Here is a 20,028-nt window from a genome sequence, read left to right on the forward strand (position 1 = left end):
CACCACCTCCTCCACTTCCCCCTCCCCTCCCTGCCCTGCAACCTCTAACTACCACTACCAGTGTGCCCCTTTCTGAGTGCACCACCCCTACACTCTCTGAGTTACTTCAACCTTGCAGTACCTCTGCTAAATATAACATCGTCATTGTTACAACTATTGACCCACCCAAACATGTAACCGCTGAGTTTGTTGCCCCTACTGCTCCCTCGGTTTCCCCCTCTGAAACAACCATGGACATCGAGCAAATGGGTGAAGGCCCTGAGGATAATGAGGGCTATGATTCAGACAGTTGCTCCTCTCTGGCATCAAGTGCATTTGGTGAGGAGCTCCCCCAGACAGTAGTCTCCACGGTACAAAATTTCAACCTCTGATATTTTAGATTTCTTGAAAAAAACCACTCGTAAGAAACGAATAAACCTGAATGATTTTTTCCCCAATGTGCGTGCTTTTGTTCAAAAAGCGCAAATCATTATTAAGAATCCAGAAACTGTTGCCATTTCCAGCGCTTCTTGTAAGCAACTGAAAAGACACATCGTTAAAGCAAGGAAACGTTTGAATGAATAATCATCATTTGTGGGCCACTCTTCTCATCATGATAATAGCAAGTTTGAACATAAACGGCAGGTGCAATCCCCTGCGCAAAGTTCAAACGATGCAGCTGATAGAGAATGAGAAGGTAGACATTCTTATCTTACAAGAAACTCACTCGACTGTGAGTTGCATGGCAGATTGGAGGCTGAAGCTGAAAGGCACCTGGTTTTTTAGTAACACGTCTTCGGTTAGTGCTGGTGTTGCTTTCTATATATCTGCACATCTTCCCGTCTCCTCTCTTGTTTTTAAAGAAATTGTACCTGGATATCTAGCTTCCATTGAATTTTTATATCACCACCAGCAGATGGTAATTGTCAATGTTTATGCCCCAAGTGACAGCACAGCCAGGATGGCTTTCTTCACCGAATCCTTTACCTTCCTTAATCATCTTGCCCCTGATACCCTTTTGTGCTTAGGTGGTGATTTGAATTGCACATTAGACCCAGCCAAAGATCGGAACAGCCCTGAACCCCATCCAGCTAGTACTAGGCCCCTGTCTGCGCTTCTGTCTCGGAACGACCTTGGTGATGTTTGGCGACTGCAGCACGGGAACACTCAACAATTTACTTGGTATCGTTGCCTGCTAAACAACTTGTCGCTTGCAAGGCTTGATAAATTTTATATCAGCCTCTCCTTTTTAAACCTTGTTAGTTTTACTGATATTACTCCTTCTGGGTTTTCTGACCATTTTTTAATTAAAATGCGTCTTTCTGTCCTAGCCCTCAGAGGCATACTTCTCATTGGTCTTTTAATATTTCTCTTTTAAATGACCCCTTTTTTAAACTATCCTTGAAAAATTTCTGGCTTCGGATTCTAGAATCGCGGAATGATTTCACCAATCTTTGCCTATGGTGGGATTATGTAAAGGCACAAATCCGAGTCTTCTGCCAGCAATACAGTAATAATTTTACTAATGCAAAGCAAGCCAGGATATGCATTTTAAAGAAAGAAATTCTTGACCTGCAGGAAAACGCGACCAACATTGACGAGGAGGTACGATGCCATCGGCTTCATGAGAAACAAGCCCCACTGAATGTTTTAACTAAAAATGATGCTCTCGGGGCGCTAACATGACTTCGAGTAAAAGGTTTATCTACCTCTGAAACGAAAGATTTTTTTAGCTTCGAAAAAGCTGCAAAATCTAATAGATTGTTGCTAAGCTTACGTTCAAGTGACGGACAAATTATTGAGGAGAATGCTCAGTTGAAGTGTCTTATCAGAGACTTCTTCAAGAACGTTTTTACTGCAAAGGAAAGTAATGATCAAGAAATGTTTGATTTTACCCAAAATCTACAACGATTAGAAGAATCACAGCAGCGCTCTCTAGAACAAGATTTTACAGTAGTTGAACTTTTAACAGCTCTTAATAGCCTTAATGATAATAAAGCGCCTGGCTTTGATGGCTTACCCGTGGAATTTTACAAAGCATTCTGGGACTTGCTCGGTCCAACACTTTTAGATGTTTTTAAGTATAGTTCACAAGAGGGTGTGTTACCTCTAAGTTGTCGCCATGCAATTGTGTGCCTTATCTCAAAGAAAGGAGACTTACAGTCTTTACAAAATTGGCGGCCTATCTCTCTGCTTTGTGTGGATTACAAAATTCTTTCCAAAGTCCTTGTAAACCGCATAAAGCCCCTTCTTAGTTTTTTAATACATTTTGATCAATCCTTTTGTATTTTAAATCGGTCGATTCATGACAATATTTTTTTAATTCGGGACTTGTGGGATGTCTGTGCTCCACAAAAACAGAATGCTGGCCTAGTTTTACTTGACCAGGAGAAAGCATTTGACACTATTAGCCATGAAATATGTTTTTCATACCCTAAAACAGTTTGGTTTTGGGGCAGCCTTTATTTCTCACGTTTCATTGCTGTACAATCATGTTTTTAGCATCATTAAAGTCAACAACAGTTTATGTGCAACACTAACGGTTGAAAGAGGAGTCCGCCAAGGGTGTCCTTTATCGGGCATTCTCTACTCCCTCTGCATTGAACCTCTACTAATCCGCCTTCGTGCTGGTTTACCAGGTTTTCCTGTGCTGCCAAATGAAAGGCCAATTGTCACCTCGGCATATGCTGATGATGTGTGTGTTGTGGTGCGTAGCAGTGATGATGTCACCATGCCACTAAATAATCTGGAAAACTTTTCCTCGGCATGTACAAGTGCAATCAATTGGAACAAATGCAAAGCTTTATGGATTGGCCACCCCCCTGCTGTTGGTTTGCCTTGTCTTCCAGAGGCTTGCAGTGGGAGAAGGAAGGCATCCTTTATCTGGGTGTGTACATTGGCACTCCAGCGTTCATGGCAAAGAACTGGGTTAACACAGTTAATAAAATTGATAATAGGCTAGAGAGGTGGAGAGGAATATTATCTACATTGTCATACAGAGGACGTGCCATAGTAATTAATAATGTAGCGGCTTCCTTGTGGCACAAAATGATTGCTTTGCACCCTCCTGAAGCACTGTTGCTGACACTCCAGAAACACCTGCTGGATTTCTTCTGGGGCGGCAAGCATTGGGTCAAGCCTGAAGTCCTTTACCTTCCATTGGCAGAAGGTGGCCATGGCCTCATAGACATTGTCAGCCGACTAATGGCTTTTCGAGTCACCACTGTTCACCGTTTTCTTTTTTTCACTTCGCTGCCGTGGTGGCTCACTGCCAACTACCTGTTGAAAATGGCTGGCATGCTTGATTTCAACAAGGAACTTTTTCTTATGGACCTGCAATATGTTGACATCTCGCCATTGCCTCCTTTCTACCAAGACCTGCTGCAAGCCTGGCAGCCACTCGTGGTGCACCGAGATATGGCTCATTTCAACACCAACAACTTCCTCGACGAGCCTATCTTTTACAATGCACTCTTTCCCAACATACTTCGATCACGTGCCTTTGTGCAATGTTTCTCAAGTTCTGGTGTGCATGTCATACGAGACCTGCGGGATAACCTGAATGAAACTTGGCACTCAGCAGGACATATTGCAAACGTTGTTGGAATGCGCTCTGTAGGAGCTGTCTCCCAGCTCATTCAAGAAGTGTTGCATACCTTCAGAGGACTGGGTCTTCATTTTGATGCCAACAACAATGACTCTGCAATGCATGTTCTCTCCCTTCATCAGGTGCAAATATCATCAGCTGCATTAACAGAATCTGTGTGCCTGTCGTCCTCTCCACTTCCTAGCGCTGAAAAAAAGTGCCTGTACCACCTCTGTGTTGCCATTCGGCATCCTTACGTATGCAAGGATAGGTTTGGATCCCGATGGACAGGGACGTTACCGCCGCCGCCCCCCCCCCCCCCTTGCCCACAATGGGCCACCATGTATGCTCCACCAATTATTGTAAAACGGACTGGTGATATCTCTTGGAGAATTGTACATATTATTTTACCTACCAATGTTTTATTACACCGTTTTAGTGTTTTAAATTCTGTTTCATGCCCCTTTTGTACGGCCTCTGAAGATTTACATCATGCCTATGTTGACTGTGCAACGCTGACCCCACTTTTTACTTTGTTGTCACAATTGTGCTGCCATATGAATGTTTCTTTTTCTTTACGTATGTTTATTTTTGGTTTGCCATTGAATCCTAAGAATGCTGCCGTATCTGTGCTCACCAATTTTTTAATAGCTGAAGGGAAGCTAGCAATTTATAAAACAAGGAAAGCTAAACTTCTTGCCAACCCTGATGCTGGCTACAATGTTTTAACAGTTTTTAAGGCCCTTACCATGGCCAGGCTACGTGCAGAGTTTTATTTTCACCAAAACGTAAATAATTTCGATCTTTTTAAGCAAAAATGGTGTTACAAGAACGCACTGTGTAAAGTAGTCAACAATGATCTCACCTTTTCTTTTTAAATGTGTACTTGTATTATTTTTATGCTTTATTTTTTTACCTTCCTTTTATGATTGCTGTTTGTTGGCTATGTCTAGCTGTTGGTTTCTAAACCTTGCTTAAATAAAGGTATACAAAAGTCAAAGTCTCTCTCTCTCTCTCGCCCCTGCTGGTTGTTGGTGAGTCGTGCGTGGGTGTGGCATCATGGTGGTTGTGCATGTTGAGCTGAGTTCTCTGTGGTCTTAGTTGTTTTTTCCCATCCCCCATTTCGCTCCCTTGTGTCTTTGTTTATGCTTGTAAAGTTTCCCCTGTGGGTCCTTTCATTGTTGAGACAAGAGAGAGGGAGAGAGCGCACACAGTAGGTCGTGTTCGGTTGCCTCTTTTCGAACCTCCGGGTTTGAGGCCTGGCCTCCATTTTGCCGTGTTTTCCTAATCCAGGCAGCAGTGTTTCGCTGCTCTAAACGGTTCTTGGACCTAGTCCATTAGTTTTGGTTTTACCTCCACTTGCCGGTGTTGCTTGTGGTTGGTATCGTTTTGTTGATTTCTCACATTTTATTTATTTAATTTACGTTCGCTATGGCAAACGATTGTTTGAGGAATAGCATGTACGAGTCGCTCACTCGCAAGCATGGGCTGGTGTGCGACCCTCCGAGTGAGGTAAAGATGGAGCAAGTGCTTCTAGCAATCGGAAAAAGCGTCGGCTCACATAATATCCGTGCAGCCTCTCGAATGAACAAGAAGGTTGTTGTGTTTGTATCGGAGGTGCACATGGTGAACTCCGTTGTGGAGCAAGGCCTTCTCATAGAACCCGACATGTTTCTAGTGGTTTCTCCATTAGATACACCTGTGGTGAGGGTCAATGTGTCTAATGCCCCTCCCTTTGTTAAAGGTGAGGACTTGTGTGCTCAATTGAGCAAGTTCAGTACGATCGTATCAAAAGTGACAATGGTGCCGATACACGCGGCAAGGGGTGAATTTCGACACGTGATGACTTTTAAAAGGGTCGTTTACATGATATTGCCCGAAAATGTGAAAAAGCTCAATGTAGTTTTGCATGCAAAGATTAATGGCCATACTTATAGAATGTATGCCTCCACGGACGTCATGACGTGCTATGGGTGTGGAGCTTACGGACACGTAAAGAGTTCCTGTCCCGGTTTGGTGAGACCATTAGAAAATCGAGACCAGGTGATTGCAGATTCTCCTCCCTCCCCACCTAATGGGGCGGATGATATGGTAGACTCCTCCCCACGACCTAATGGTGATCGGGAAACAGTTGACTCCTCCCCCTCACCTACTGAGATACGTGGAATGGTAGACCCCTCCCCACAACCAATGGGTGAGTGGGAAACAGTAGACCACTCCTCCCTACCTGCTGGTGTGACAAAAGTGGTTGATCCCTCTCCTACTGTACAGGACTGTACGGATGACAATATGGAAGGGTTCGTAACAGTGGTTCGTAAAAAAGGGCATAAACGTTCATGTCCCGTCGTGAAGGATGCAAGCACAGTGCAAAGTAAGGTACTTGTTGTGTCAAATGTGTCGCCGAGCTTGCAAGATGGACTTTGTGTAGAGAATCCCTGTTTGGGATTGCAAACTGAACCGGCACTGGGTTTAAATCTAAGCAATTCGTTTGCACCACTTGCCGAACTGTTTGAGGGTTCTGAGTGCGATATAGACATCGAGAATCCTCGTGCATCTCAGGAGGACACAAGTGGTGATATTGATAACCCTGATGTCTTACATGACATTCATGTAATAGTCACAGAGGTGGGCGCAGGGATGACCAGGTGTAATGATAAAACAGATAAGTCAGACAGCCCCTCAGAAGAAACCTGTAAGCCTACACGTTTCGAACAAAATAAAAGGGGTGATAAGAAGGAAGCTGCATGTGACGATGAGCAGCCAAACATGAATGAAAACGATATCCATGTTTCTGATCCTGGGGAGATTTGTGCCTCAGAAATAAGTTTGCATCAGGAAGAGAATGACAAAGATGATGCGTTTGATTTTGATGAACCCTACTCTACCCCATCAGGTAGTGGGTTTTGTGCCCAAGAGAATGAGGATGGGGACACTGTAGTTACAGAAGATGAAGTTAAAAAATTCCTCGATGAATCCTTCAGGAAAAGGAATGTCAGAATTCAGGATTATTTCCCAAACCTACATGCTTTTCTAAAAACTACTAGAAACATGATTCGTGAACCCCAGCAAGTTGGGATCTCAGAACCTCAATTTCAGCGGTTGAGGAAGTGTGCCACTAAGGCAGGAAAAGAACTCCAAGAGGAGGAAAATTAATAAAGAATAAATGAAGGTAACGTCTCTCAACATAAACGGAGGCCGCAGCTTTATGCGGCATCTGGAGGTGTTACAACTATTTGAGAAAGAAAAGATTGATATTTTCATGTTACAAGAGACACACATCAACCAATTTTGTGAAGACGAGTGGCGCAGAATGTTTAAAGGGTGCCATGTTTTCTCCAGTGCCGTTGAAGAAGCTAAAGCGGGGATGGCAATAATATTGCATCCTCGCCTTCAACCATCCGAGATTCACTATAGAGAGATTTGTAAGGGTTTCTTGATGGTGGTGGATTTTATTAGCAGCAATCAAAAGGTTAGCATTATTAATGTGTATTGCCCCAGTGACAGCGCTGAAAGGGCTCTATTTCTTCCAAAATTAGCGGATTGTTTAAGCACTGTTGATTTGACTTGTTTAATTTGTATGGGGGGAGACTATAATTGCACATTCAACCCTCGACTGGACAGGAACACTCCTGAGCCACATCCACCCAGTGCAAAGTCCTTGGCACAACTTGTGAAAAAATACAAACTTAGAGATGTATAGCGATTACAAAATCCAAACACCGGTCAATATACATGGGTGTGCTGTGCAAAAAACCAGTTAACCATGGGTCGACTGGACAGATTGTACGTGAACCAAGGAATGGTGAATCTGGTTAAGAGAACATGTATAACTCCATCTGGCATTTCTGATCACCATATGATTGCAATGGATTGTATGTTACCCTATCATTGCTGTAAGAGTGTACACTGGAGTTTCAATGTGAAATTGTTACAAGATGAACATTTTAAAAATGCCTTCAGACTGGTATGGGAAGGATTAGAAAAGAAAAAGTGTTCCTATGTCAATATGCGACAGTGGTGGGACTGTACCAAGTCACAAATTCGGATTTTCTGCCAACAATATTGCTCGTATGCCACCAGTAATATGTCTGGGTTGATAAGTGCTCTAAAAGCAGATGTACTTAAATATTAACAAGAAGCTGGAACATCTTGGGGAAGTGACCAATATCAGCAGCTGATAGAAAAAAAGATCCCGCTGGCCGAACTGGTCAAAGAGCGTGCGGCGGGAGCAATGATTCACCTGCGGATGAGCATAATACACCTCGAGACTCCAAACAAAGATTTCTTCAAAATGCAGAAGGCTGCCAACACTTCTCGGCAGATTCAGAGTCTACGCTCTTCCGACAGTGTTCTGGCTCGCCAGAGTGACATTAAACATTCACTGCAAGAGTTTTACTCAAACTTGTTTACTCCAAGAACGGTGGATAAAACGACGGCAAATGAGATGATTGAACTTCTCCCATCTCTTTCTGAAGATCAGCAACTCCAACTGGAATGTGTCATTTCTCTGGAGGAGCTCACAACCGCAGTGAAACAACTCGAAGATGGCAAGGCCCCCGGAATTGACGGACTTCCTGCTGAATTTTACAAAGTTTTTTGGAATGTTCTGGGTCCTGCTTTAATTGAGATTTTTCACGAGAGCCTAAATCAGGGGGAATTGCCCCTGAGCTGCAGAAGAGCTGTCTTATGTCTTCTTCCCAAGAAAGGGGATTTGCAGCAGATTACAAACAGGCGGCCTGTGTCATTGTTAAATACTGACTATAAGATTGTGTCAAAAATGCTTGCAATGCGTCTTAAAAAGGTCATCTCGTTCTTAGTTGGGAATGACCAAACGTATTGCATACCTGAACGATCCATGTATGACTATTTTCATGGTTCGAGACTTGATTACTATCGGTCAAACTGCGTCGCACGCTTTTGGGTTATTACTCCTTGATCAGGAGAAAGCTTTTGACAGTGTGGATCACTCATTTTTGTTTGCAGTTCTTACTAAAGCAGGATTTGGAGAAAAATTCATTTCTTGCATAAAACTTTTATACAACAATGTATCATGCCTGCTAAAAGTAAATAACAGTCTGTGTCGTCCTTTCCCCTTTCAGCGTGGCATCCGTCAGGGCTGTCCACTGTCAGGCATGTTGTACACACTGTCCATCGAACCCTTACTGGCTCTCCTTCGTACCACCTTATCTGGTTTGTCCTTGTCAAACAATTCCAAAATTGTTACGTCGGCATATGCAGACGACCTGTGTGTTGTGGTTAAAAACCAGGAAGATGTTTTTGAGCTATCCCGGTGTTTTGCCAAATTTGAAATTGCTTCATCAGCAAGAGTAAATTGGAACAAATGTGTAGCTCTTTCTCTGTACCCAGATACCCTATCAGGGTCACAGGCTTCACATATGGTTCCCCCAACTCTTCCAGGAGGAATGTTATGGAAAACGGATGGGTTTAAATACTTAGGCATCCATTTGGGAACTACAAGCTATATGAAGAAAAACTGGGATGGTTTCCAAGATAACATTAAGCAGAAACTATCAAAGTGGAAAGGGATGCTCCATATCTTGTCACTTAAGGCACGGGTAACGATAATAAACAACCTGGTGCTTCCAATCGTATGGCATAAGATCATAGCACTCCAGCCTCCTCAAGCTCTGATCACCAACATTCAGAGGGGTCTAGTTGACTTCTTCTGGGGAAGCCACCACTGGCTTAAGCCAGATGTGTTGTGCAGACCACGTAATTCAGGTGGTCAAAACCTAGTGCACATCCATAGTCGAATAATGGCTTTTCGGCTAATGACAATAAAACGTCTGCTGTACAGCGAGGTTGTGCCCTGGCGTCCTCTCACGAATACCTTGCTCAGGCAAGTAGGTGGAATGGACTATGACCGGGAACTTTTCCTTATGGACTTGAAGCAGTTCGATAGAGCTCGGCTCCCTGCATTTCATCGGTCTCTCCTGAATGCCTGGCAAGCTCTAGGAGTGCAGCGGTTGGAGATCTCTTATGATCCCAGGAGGTTTGTGCATGAGCCATTGTTCCAAAACTCACTATTCGCTGAAATATCTACCAGCCGAGCTTTTATGGAACATTTTACGAACAATGGGATTAATAAAGTGCGAGATCTTATGGAGCTATCCTTAAAGCGATGGTTGTCTGCCAGCACTGTTTCTGGAAAAATTGGCTTGCGTTCAATTAGAATAGTAAGCAGGGTCATAAAGATTGTATCCCAGATTTTTTTAGGTTTAAATATTGGGTGGAATGGGGTAAATGAAGAAGTAGATTTTCGTTTAACCTTCCCTGAACTCTCAGTCAGTGCCCAGGAACAACATGGTGTGTTTTCCTCTAACAGCGAAGAATCCGGTGTGTTCCACATCATGGGAAAAAGGGCACTGTATAGAATTTGTCTAGAGGTGTGCTTACCGGGCTGTGCAGCACCCTTAAGGAACAAGTGGAAAGAGCCTTTACCTGCAGGAGATTTCTCACTCCAAATTGGGATGAAATGTACAGGAGTCCTACTGTTGGACGTACAGGAGACCTAAATTGGAGACTGGTCCATCACGCCCTGGCCACACAGGTGTTGGTTCAGAAGTTTAACCCTGCTGTGTCTAATTTATGTCCTTTTTGTGGTAATGTTGAACATTTGTATCATGCGTTTATTGAGTGCAAGAGATTGTCATCTCTGTTTCTGTATCTGAGCCGAATCTTTTGTAAATTCAAAATTGTTTTTTCTGTTACAATTTTTGTTTATGGACATGCATGTAATACTAGGAAAAACTGTGATTTTTCTTTTGAATTTTTTGCTTGGAATTGCTAAGCTTGCAATTTATAAACCCAGAAAAGTCAGATTAGGTAGTGGAAAAAATGAAAATGCACTTTTTTGTTTCATCGGGATGGTGTCAGCATGTATAAAGCTCGAACATGCTTATCATGTAAACATGGGGAACATTCTTGTGTTTGAAGAGTTATGGGGCATGGGGGGTGTTTTGTGCAAATGCATTGGAAATGAGGTTGTGATTTGTATGTAAAGTGGAGTTGAAATACTTTGGTTTTATACTTTTACAATAAAAGGACACAAAAGTCTTTCTCTCTCTCTCTCTCTCTCTCTCTCTCTCTCTCTCTTTCTCTCTCTCTCTCTCTCTCTCTCTCTCTTTCTCTCTCTCTCTCTCTCTCTCTCTCTCTCTCTCTCTCTCTCTCTCTCTCTCTCTCTCTCTCTCTCTCTCTCTCTCTTTCTTTCTCTCTCTCTCTCCCTCTCTCTCTCTCTCTCTCTCTCTCCCTCCCTCTCTCCCTCTCTCCCTCTCACCCTCTCTCCCTCTCTCCCTCTCTCCCTGTTTGTGTCGGGCGTGGCGTCATAGCGGCTGTGAGCATCTGCTCTGTGTTGTGGTGAGTCCATTGTGAGATTTCCTACTCTCCTGCCCCCCTCCTCCCTCTCCTTTTCCATCCTGTGTGCTTTGGCATTTTGTTTTCATCCATTCTACACCTTTGTCTTCGAGAGAGAGAGGATTGAGAGCCGGCCCATTTTGGGTGCGGCCTACTGGCTTTGACGGCGCTTTGTAAGCCATTTTTGTGCTTATAATGCACGTTTATTATTTACTTTAGTTCGGTTATTTAGGTTTGATACCTTCTTGTCCGGGTCGGACAAGGGGGGGGGGGGGGGGGAATTTCACTGGTATGGCGAATATACGCTCTCGTTTTACGAGGCATTCGAAAATTTAACACGTAAGCATGCATTCGCATGTGTTCTGCCTGAAGGAGCTCCTACTGAGGACATTATCCTTGCCGTGGGATCCATCATAGGAGACGGCAATGTTCGAGTGGAATCGCGAATGAACCAGAAATTTGTAGTCTTCGTGTCAGAAGAAAAGTTCGTTCACGACGTCGTTAGTACCGGTCTAACCATAAAAGGGGGTCATTATATTACGGTAGCCCCTATGGATACACCAGCTACCAAGACAACAATATCCAATGTACCACCGTTTATGCCAGGCGAGAAAGTCCTATCCGTTCTGTCTCGTTATGGTAAAATTGTTTCCCGAATCTCAATGAATGCCGCTTGGGTGTCACAGCGATCGTGTCAAACATGTAATGAGCTTTAGGAGGCAAGTGTACATGATTCTCCCGTATCGCGGAGCCGATACAGGTTTAAATATATCCTTCAAAGTATCGATGGACAATCGGGAATACCACATGTATGCTTCCTCAGCCTCCTTAACATGCTTTAATTGTGGAGAATTCGGACACGTTAAAAGGTTTTGTCCAAAGACCTCTTGTCCAAAGTGTGGTGAATCAGGACATAACGAAAGAGATTGTAAAAAGGCCAATCCGTCCACCGCGCCTTCTGACACCCCAACCATGCTCTCTGACACCCGGACCATATCTCCTGTCACCCATACCGTTCCTTCCGTCAAACGAACCATACCCTCTGACACCCTGACCGCACCTTCGGACACACCGACCGTACCGTCTGACACCCCGACCGTACCTTCTGACACCCCGACCGTACCCTCTGGCCCCCCGACCATACCTTCTGACATACTGACCGTACCTTCTGACACCCCGACCGTACCTTCTGACACCCCGACTGAGTTGTCTGACACACCGGTGCTCTCAGATTCCAATGTGATGACACCCACATATGTGACTGACACAACTAGCATTGCCCCCTTTCCGAACCCATGAACGAAGAATCCATAGTGTATTCTAAAAAGCGAAGAGCACCATTTCCAAGCAATTTTGCTGGTGCTGCAAAGAAGGCGGTCATGGTCGGTGCCATTCCCGGTGCACAAGTGTTCGAGTGTCCCTCTGACATTCCCTCACTAACCGAGTATATAAATACCGTTGCCTATGATACTAGCGAGTCTCATTATGTAAATGAGCCGAAAAATATAATTTGTACCTCTCACCTGGAAGTTTCCGAGTGCGAAATCTCCAGTGAAATTACTACCATTTCCGAGCTGGGGAATGGTTTTTCCGCTTGTTTCCCCTTTAAATACCGAGCAGACTAAGGATTCAATAAACGTTCCCACTTTACAAACGGGGCCGGTAAATCCGAGTTTGCTGGGATCTCAAATCCAAGCTCCGATCCCAGATACAAAAAATATCCACCAAAGTGTTAACGAGTGTTCACGGGAACACCTTGGGAAACTTGTGAAGGTGCCTCCAGACAAGATCGCGGGGGCAGCAGGTAATACCCCTGAACCTGACGACATGTTATCTGACGTGTCTGAGTCCGAGGATGACATTGAGGCAACCGAGCTGTCACAATCGGTGACAGGTCACTCACAGGTATCCCCCTCAACTCATTTTTACCTTCCTTAACGAAAGTATCGTCACCGTAACATCCTATTTAAAGACAATTTTCCCTGACTTGGCAGCATTCATTTGCACCGCAAAGTCAATCATCAAAGCACATGAGGACTTTGACCTGACGAGATCTCAATTCCACAGATTAAGAATGTTTCTAACTCGAGCAGGTATGGAGTGTTCACAAGCACAGGTCGATTTCATTAACAGGGAATTAAAAATATTTCCTTTGCGACCTTAAATATGAATGGTGGGGGTGCAAGTCACCTCCATCAGGCCCAAGTTAAAAACTTGTTTGATCGCAAAAAGGCAAATGTTATTTTACTACAAGAGACCCACATCACACCTAACGTGGAACATGACTGGTGCCAAACTTTTAAAGGATAATGCTAGGCAGGATGGCTGAGATATCGCCCGGACAAACAAACAAGAAAGCAAGAAAACAACCAGAGTGAAAACTGAGTACTCCCTTTCAGCGTGCGTCACTGCCGAGCCCACTTCGGTGCCCGGCAATGACGTTTTGCAATGCCTGCAGATGGCATAGGAAAGGAGTAGTGCACAATTATCACAAAATATTTTCTTAATCAATTGGCTAATAGCATAACTAAACCACTAGTGCTTCATCCGAAGAGGTATCTTTTAGAAATTTAATTAAATAAGTCATTAATAAAAAATTAAATAATTAATTGATTAATCAATAAATAATTAATCAATAAGTAATTAATCGATTAAATGATTAATCAATAAATCAAAAATATACTTGATAGCAAAATCACTTGGTCACTGTCATGTCCAAATATTAGCTTCCCAGCTCAAAAGGTGCCTGAGATATTGGCCAAATGAGAAAGAAAATAAATAAATGATTAATAATGAAAATAAATAAATAATAATCATTAAAAAAATAAATTATTAATCAATTCGGTCACAGAACACATAAACCACCACCATTTCATCAGAATCTGGAACTGAATTTTTTTATTTTTTTTTAGTAATTAATCGAATAATTAAATAATCGATTAATTGATTAATTGATTAATCAATAAATCAAAAATATCCTTGATAGCCACATCACTTGGTCACTCATGTCCGAATATTAGCTTCCGAGCTCAAAAGGTGCCTGAGATATTGGCCAAATGAGAAAGAAAATAAATAAATGATTAATAATGAAAATAAATAAATAATAATCATAAAAAAAAAAAATTCTTAATCAATTCGGTCAGAGAACACATAAACCACCACCATTTCATCAGAATCTGTAACTTAAAAAAAAAAAATTGTAGTCATTAATCGAATAATGAAATAATTAATCGATTAATTGATTAATTGATTAATTAATAAATCAAAAATAGCCTTTGCAGCCAAATCACCTGGTCATTGGCATGTCCAAATATCAGCTTCTTACCTCAAAAGGTGCCTGAGTTAATGGTCAGAAGAGAAAGGAAATTTGATTAATTAAATAAGTACTTAATTGAATGAAAATGAATGAATTAATGATCGTTTTAAGGCCATTTTCCCCGCTAAAACAGGGGTTAGCCTTGCGGGCCCCATGACAATCATGGTTCCCTGTTTGAGGCAATGTTTTTATGGCCGGATGCCCTTCCTGATGCCAACCCTTAGTCGCCTCTTACGATGCGCAGGGATACGGTGTACCTATTCTAAGCCGGGTTACACACCGTGATCATTCATCCCAGCAAGCTGGTACTCAATTTGCCGACCTCGGAAGGATGACAGGCTGAGTCAACCCCCCTGGTGTTAATTCAGCGATCGACCAGGATTCGAACCCAGGATCCTGGGATCCAAAGCCGGCACCCTAACCGCTAAGCCAACACCAGGCTATCGATAGCTCACTTGGGATATCGATATCTTGGGATATCTATCGATATCTCACAAATACTTAATTAATCGCTAATAATTAAATAACATCTCAATTAATTGATTATTCAAAAAACAAAAAATAGCGTTTTTGAGAAAGGACTTGCTCACTACTGTGCCGAAATTTCAGCTTCCTAGCTCAAAGAATGGCTGAGATATCGTCCGGACAAACAAACAAGAAAGAAAATAAGTACAGATACATTCAAAGTACACCGCCCCTGTGGAGGCATATAATTGTTTATATTCTCCTCTTGTTAAAATGTGTTTTTCTCTGTGAAATGAAACTTTCGGAGTCAGGAACATTCCTGTTTAACGATAAGAGGTACTTTACCATTCTGGCTGATAACGACTGTCAAGGAAAGGGCTTTCAGGAGGGAAACCAGAGGTCTTACTGACGGGCCAAAGGCCCGGTGCCAGGCCTGGAATTCCATGCCCGAATAAGGTGATTTGTGCATCAAAGAAGACGGGGGGGGGGGAACTTTTATTAGATAAAAGGAACTTTGAGGAAACCGCTGCGCTGAACGAGGGGAACGAAGAAGATCTGCCACAGAAGAAGACGGTGGAGCCTTTGCCACGACCGGCAGAACGATGTTTTGTTAAAGTTCAGTTAGTTTATTAGTTAGTCAATGTCTTGAATTAGTAAGTACTGCCCTACCCTTTTAGAGTTTTAATAAACCGAACAAGGAACAAAAGTGGAGTCTTCCTTTATCATATAAGGATTAGGAACTCTTCCATAATTGGTGGCCCGTAAGGGGATATACTGCCCAGGTGTACACAAGGCCAGGCCAGGTGAACAAGGTAAGCCTTTGTCTTCTGTACAGTACGATGATGAACCTGCAAAAATTGTTCGGGTTTTGTGCAGATGTTTCGTTTTTTCTGTGTAAATCATGACGATTTTCCTTTTTTCGAAAAAAAAATTTGTCTCAATTTGTACATATCTCACGATGGTCACTGACATCAATGAAATTTGTGAAAGCACAACTTTTTTCGATAAATAACGACTTTTCCGCTATTTTCAACGATTTTTTGTAAATATATACAAATGTGATCGAAAAATGAGTGGCTTTTTGTAACGGCATAGGTAACGCACGTGAATCATTGCGCGGTGGTTCATTTGACGCCGATGGTATATTTGTGTACGCACATGCACTTCTTGCTGGTGTTTAAATGCAAACCCTGTCCCTCTGTCCCTCTCTCTCCTCTCTCCCTCACTCCCATCGCTCCCTCATTTCACTCATCCCTCATCCTTCATCCCTCATTTCACTCATCCCTCATCCTTCATCCCTCATTTCACTCATCCCTCATCCTTCATCCCTCATTTCACTCATCCCTCATCCTTCATCCCTCATTTCACTCATCCCTCATACACCCTAACAATCACCCCACTACCACCACCACCACCCCCCCCCACCACAACCCCACCACCACCACCCCCCCCACCACCACCGCACCATCACCACCACCCCCCCACCACCACGCTCCACAACCACCGCACTACCACCACCCGTCTATTCTGATCTCCACCCCTCATTTTCCAATGAAGGTCTGACTGTTTGTTAATGTCTATTGATGGTCATGGTCTGTGACTCGATGAATGAATTGATAGGATTGAGGTTGCCCTTTACCTCCGCCACCAAAGGTTGATGGAGGTTATGTTTTCACCACTGTTTGTCTGTCCGTTTGTGAACAAAATATCTCAAAGTTGTGGACGGATTCGGGCGAGATTTGGCAGAGATGTAGCGTATGTGACAAGGACGAAATGATTCGATTTTGGTGAAGTTCTGAATAGGAATAGGACAGCATGCTTTGGGATTATAATAGGATCGTAAATCCCAAAAGCATGAGTTAAGCATATCACCCCATCTCCCTCCCGCCTTTCTGTGTCTCTCAGTCGCCTCTCTCCCCTTACTCCCGGTCTTGTTCTGTTCCCTCATTATTTTATTCATGTTTGGAGATAGCATTTACGAACGCGACGCGTAATTGTTACCATCGTTTTGTGGATACGTAAACGACGCTCCGCCCCTCTCCCCATGTGCAGAGTAACTAATTGTAACCTTTTATTATTCTGACTATACTGTATGAAGAATACAGCTCAAATGGAAACGTCTGTACACCGTCTGTACAAAGAACATAACTGTACATCTTTCTATCCTGCGAACATTAACATTAACATGCGAACATTAACATCGGATGTGTTTTTTTGTGATCGTCTCGTGATAAAACGAAGTTTGTGGACGCTTAAATTGCAAAATGTTGCCTCCATTCGTTCGTATTTCCAATGGGTTAGAAATGGAAGATTTGATCGCATGTGTGTGACGTCAGCATTTTGAAATAATACCCATGACAGTAAGGGTGTCAGTGACAGATAAAGGGCGGTTTTGTCTGTAAGATGAGTTGCTCGTGGCCCCTCGTGCCCAGGGTGACGAACCTGACAGGAGTAATGCCCTGCCGGTGGATTAAGGGGTCTTACTCCTATTGAGAGGAGTGGTCCCAACTGTATGACCATGCGTTGTGGCCCTTCGGGGGCATGATGCATGCGTTTGAATGACCATGTGCTTCCCCCTCGGGGTTGAGGCGCATGTGTATTGTTATTGGGACAGCCTTGTTGACGTTGTGCCTTGACCATGGGGTCAAGGTGCACGTCCGAGGCTGTTCAAATGTTTGGACTTTTTACCTTTTTTCACTGTAAAAAAGGCAGGCCTTCAGACGGGCCCTAAACGCCTGACAGGAGTAAATTCCCTGTCAGAGGATCAAGGGGTCTTACTCCTATTGAGAGGAGTGCTCCCAACTGTATGACCATGCATTGTGGCCCTTCGGGGGCATGATGCATGCGTTTGAATGACCATGTGCTTCAGCCTTGGGGTTGAGGCGCATGTGTATTGTTATTGGGACAGCCTTGTTGACGTTGTGCCTTGGCCATGGGGTCAAGGTGCACGTCCAAGGCTGTTCAAATGTTTGACTTTTTACCTTTTTTCATTGTAAAAAAGGCAGGCCTTCTGGTGGGCCCAAAACGCCTGACAGGAGTAATACCTTGTCAGAGGATTAAGGGGTCTTACTCCTATTGAGAGGAGTGGTCCCAATTGTATGACCATGCATTGTGGCCCTTCGGGGGCATGATGCATGCGTTTGAATGACCATGTGCTTCAGCCTTGGGGTTGAGGCGCATGTGTATTGTTATTGGGACAGCCTTGTTGACGCTGTGCCTTGGCCATGAGGTCAAGGTGCACGTCCAAGGCTGTTCAAATGTTTGACTTTTTACCTTTTTTCATTGTAAAAAAGGCAGGCCTTCAAGCGGGCCCTAAACGCTCACCTGACAGGAATAAAATTCCCTGTCAGTGGATCAAGGGGTCTTACTCCTATTGAGAGGAGTGGGCCCAATTGTATGACCATGCATTGTGCCCTTTTGGAGTGAGTCATTCGAGGAAGCAAATGCTTCCATGGAGCAAATAATCGCTGTTGTTGTTGTTGGTGTTGTTGTTGTGGTTTTTCATTCTTCTTCTTCTTCTTCCAATTTATTTGTGTTGCTACCTGTCCCTCTTGCTCCCACCCCTTCCTTCCTCTCCCCTTCCCTTCCTCCCCCTCCCCTCCCTTCAAACCCTCATCCCAGCTTGTCCCAGCTTTTCTAGCTACCCAGCTTTGTCTGTTCCCGCTTTTTCACCACCACTGCCTAGTACATTCCTTCCTCCCCCCCCCCCCCCCTCACTCCTTTCCTCCATTCACTCCTTTTTTGCCTCCCTCACTCCTTCCCTCCATTCACTCCTTTGTGCCCCCTCTACCCCAACCCTGGTCCTGGCCCTAACCCACTCCCATCGCACCACCCCCTTCCTTCCTGCGCCCCTTTCCCCCTCCCTCCCCACCCCCTTCCCCCAACCACCCTCCCGCTCCCTTCCACCACCTTCCCGCTCTGTAATATGATGTTTTCACCTGTAATTCTTCCTATATTTAAATCCCGATCAGGAAAATATACATTTTTCAGGATTTTCATTTTTTCGGCGGCCATCTTGGATGACAGCTCAGATTCATTCAATTAAGGTAAAAAATGATGAGAGGCTGGGATGTAGAATGTCACTGGGATGTAGAATCTATAAGGAAAAATCATTGAATGTACATTTGAAAATTTATTTTGGATTCGAATTATCATAGACACAGAAATCAGGATTCTGTAGTTTTTTGCCAGGATTTTTTTCTCAGTGATTTTACGATGGCTGTGTTAAAACACACTGACCACACCAAAATTGTTCTGTGCAGACAGACAATCATATGGGTTTAAATGTAATATCCTCTTTTGATGGTGTTTGGCTAGCGGCTAGGGTGCCGGCTTAGGATCCTAGGATCCTGGGTTCGAATCTCGGTCGATCGCCGAATTAATGCCAGGGGGGTTGACTCAGCCTGTCATCCTTCCGAGGTCGGCTAATTGAGTACCAGTTCACTGGTAATTCCCTGTTTGTCGTTGAAGGCGGCAAAAAGGGTTGGCGTCAGGAAGGGCATCCGGCCGTACAACATTGCTTCAAAAAGGGGACCAAAAAACAACAACTACCACGGTCCCCGAAAAGGCCAACCCCCGCTTTGCGGGGAAAAATGGCCTCTAAACGGTGGTTGGTTTATCCTCTTTTGATGGAGGTCATAGGATGAGTGGGAAGCATACTCGCTTCTTGGAGGGCCCCCAAAAAGCGGAATTGTATTTCCCACTTGTAAAATGGGGAATCAGGCTGTATTGAGCTAAATGGTGTTCTATTGAATTCCTTAGGATTTTTTGGCTGATATTTTTTTGTAGTTGTGGGTGTGGAACAACATATTATTGTTCCTTTGATAGAGCTTGTGATTTTCCATTCTCTTCCAGGCTCCTTGTAGGATTGGATAGGGAAATGGATTCGAATGGACAAATATTTTTTATCGGTTAGACCTTTGGCCGAACTTTTGAGTTAGTTTTCAAAATTGAAGTTGGACCAAATTGAAAAAGGGATTATGCTTGTTTGTCTTTTAATTGGTTTAAAAGTGAATTTTTAAAAAGGGAGCATTGACGTCCTTAAATTGAAATCAGAAGATTGTGATGATTTTTGAGGGAGATGATTGTGATTTTTTTTCATCCTATTTTTTTTTCATTTCATTTTTTTTCGATTTTTAATTTTCATTTTTTCATTTTTAATTTTCTTTTTTTTTTCATTTTTTCTTTTTTTTCAATTTTTTTTTTCATTTTATGATTTGAATGAAAGTCCTCACTTCCTCACTCCTCAGTCCTTTATCCTCACTTCTCTTTTCTTTTCCCCCCTCTCCCTCAAACCATGGCCCCATAG

General features: G+C 43.4%; 1 protein-coding gene across 1 annotated transcript in view; it reads left to right on the plus strand.

The window, feature by feature from the left end:
* Positions 1-15,250: 15,250 nt before the first annotated feature.
* The window catches only part of LOC144889494 (uncharacterized), a 123,962-nt gene continuing 119,184 nt past the window's right edge, over positions 15,251-20,028 (plus strand). Inside the window, exon 1 of the mRNA XM_078769849.1 lies at positions 15,251-15,532. The gene's annotated coding sequence lies outside the window, so the exon portion shown is untranslated. The remainder of the gene's footprint in view (positions 15,533-20,028) is intronic.

The sequence above is a fragment of the Myxine glutinosa genome, chromosome 1 (assembly GCF_964187855.1).
Source record: "Myxine glutinosa chromosome 1, kmMyxGlut1.1, whole genome shotgun sequence".
In the NCBI taxonomy this organism is placed as follows: Eukaryota; Metazoa; Chordata; class Myxini; order Myxiniformes; family Myxinidae; genus Myxine; species Myxine glutinosa.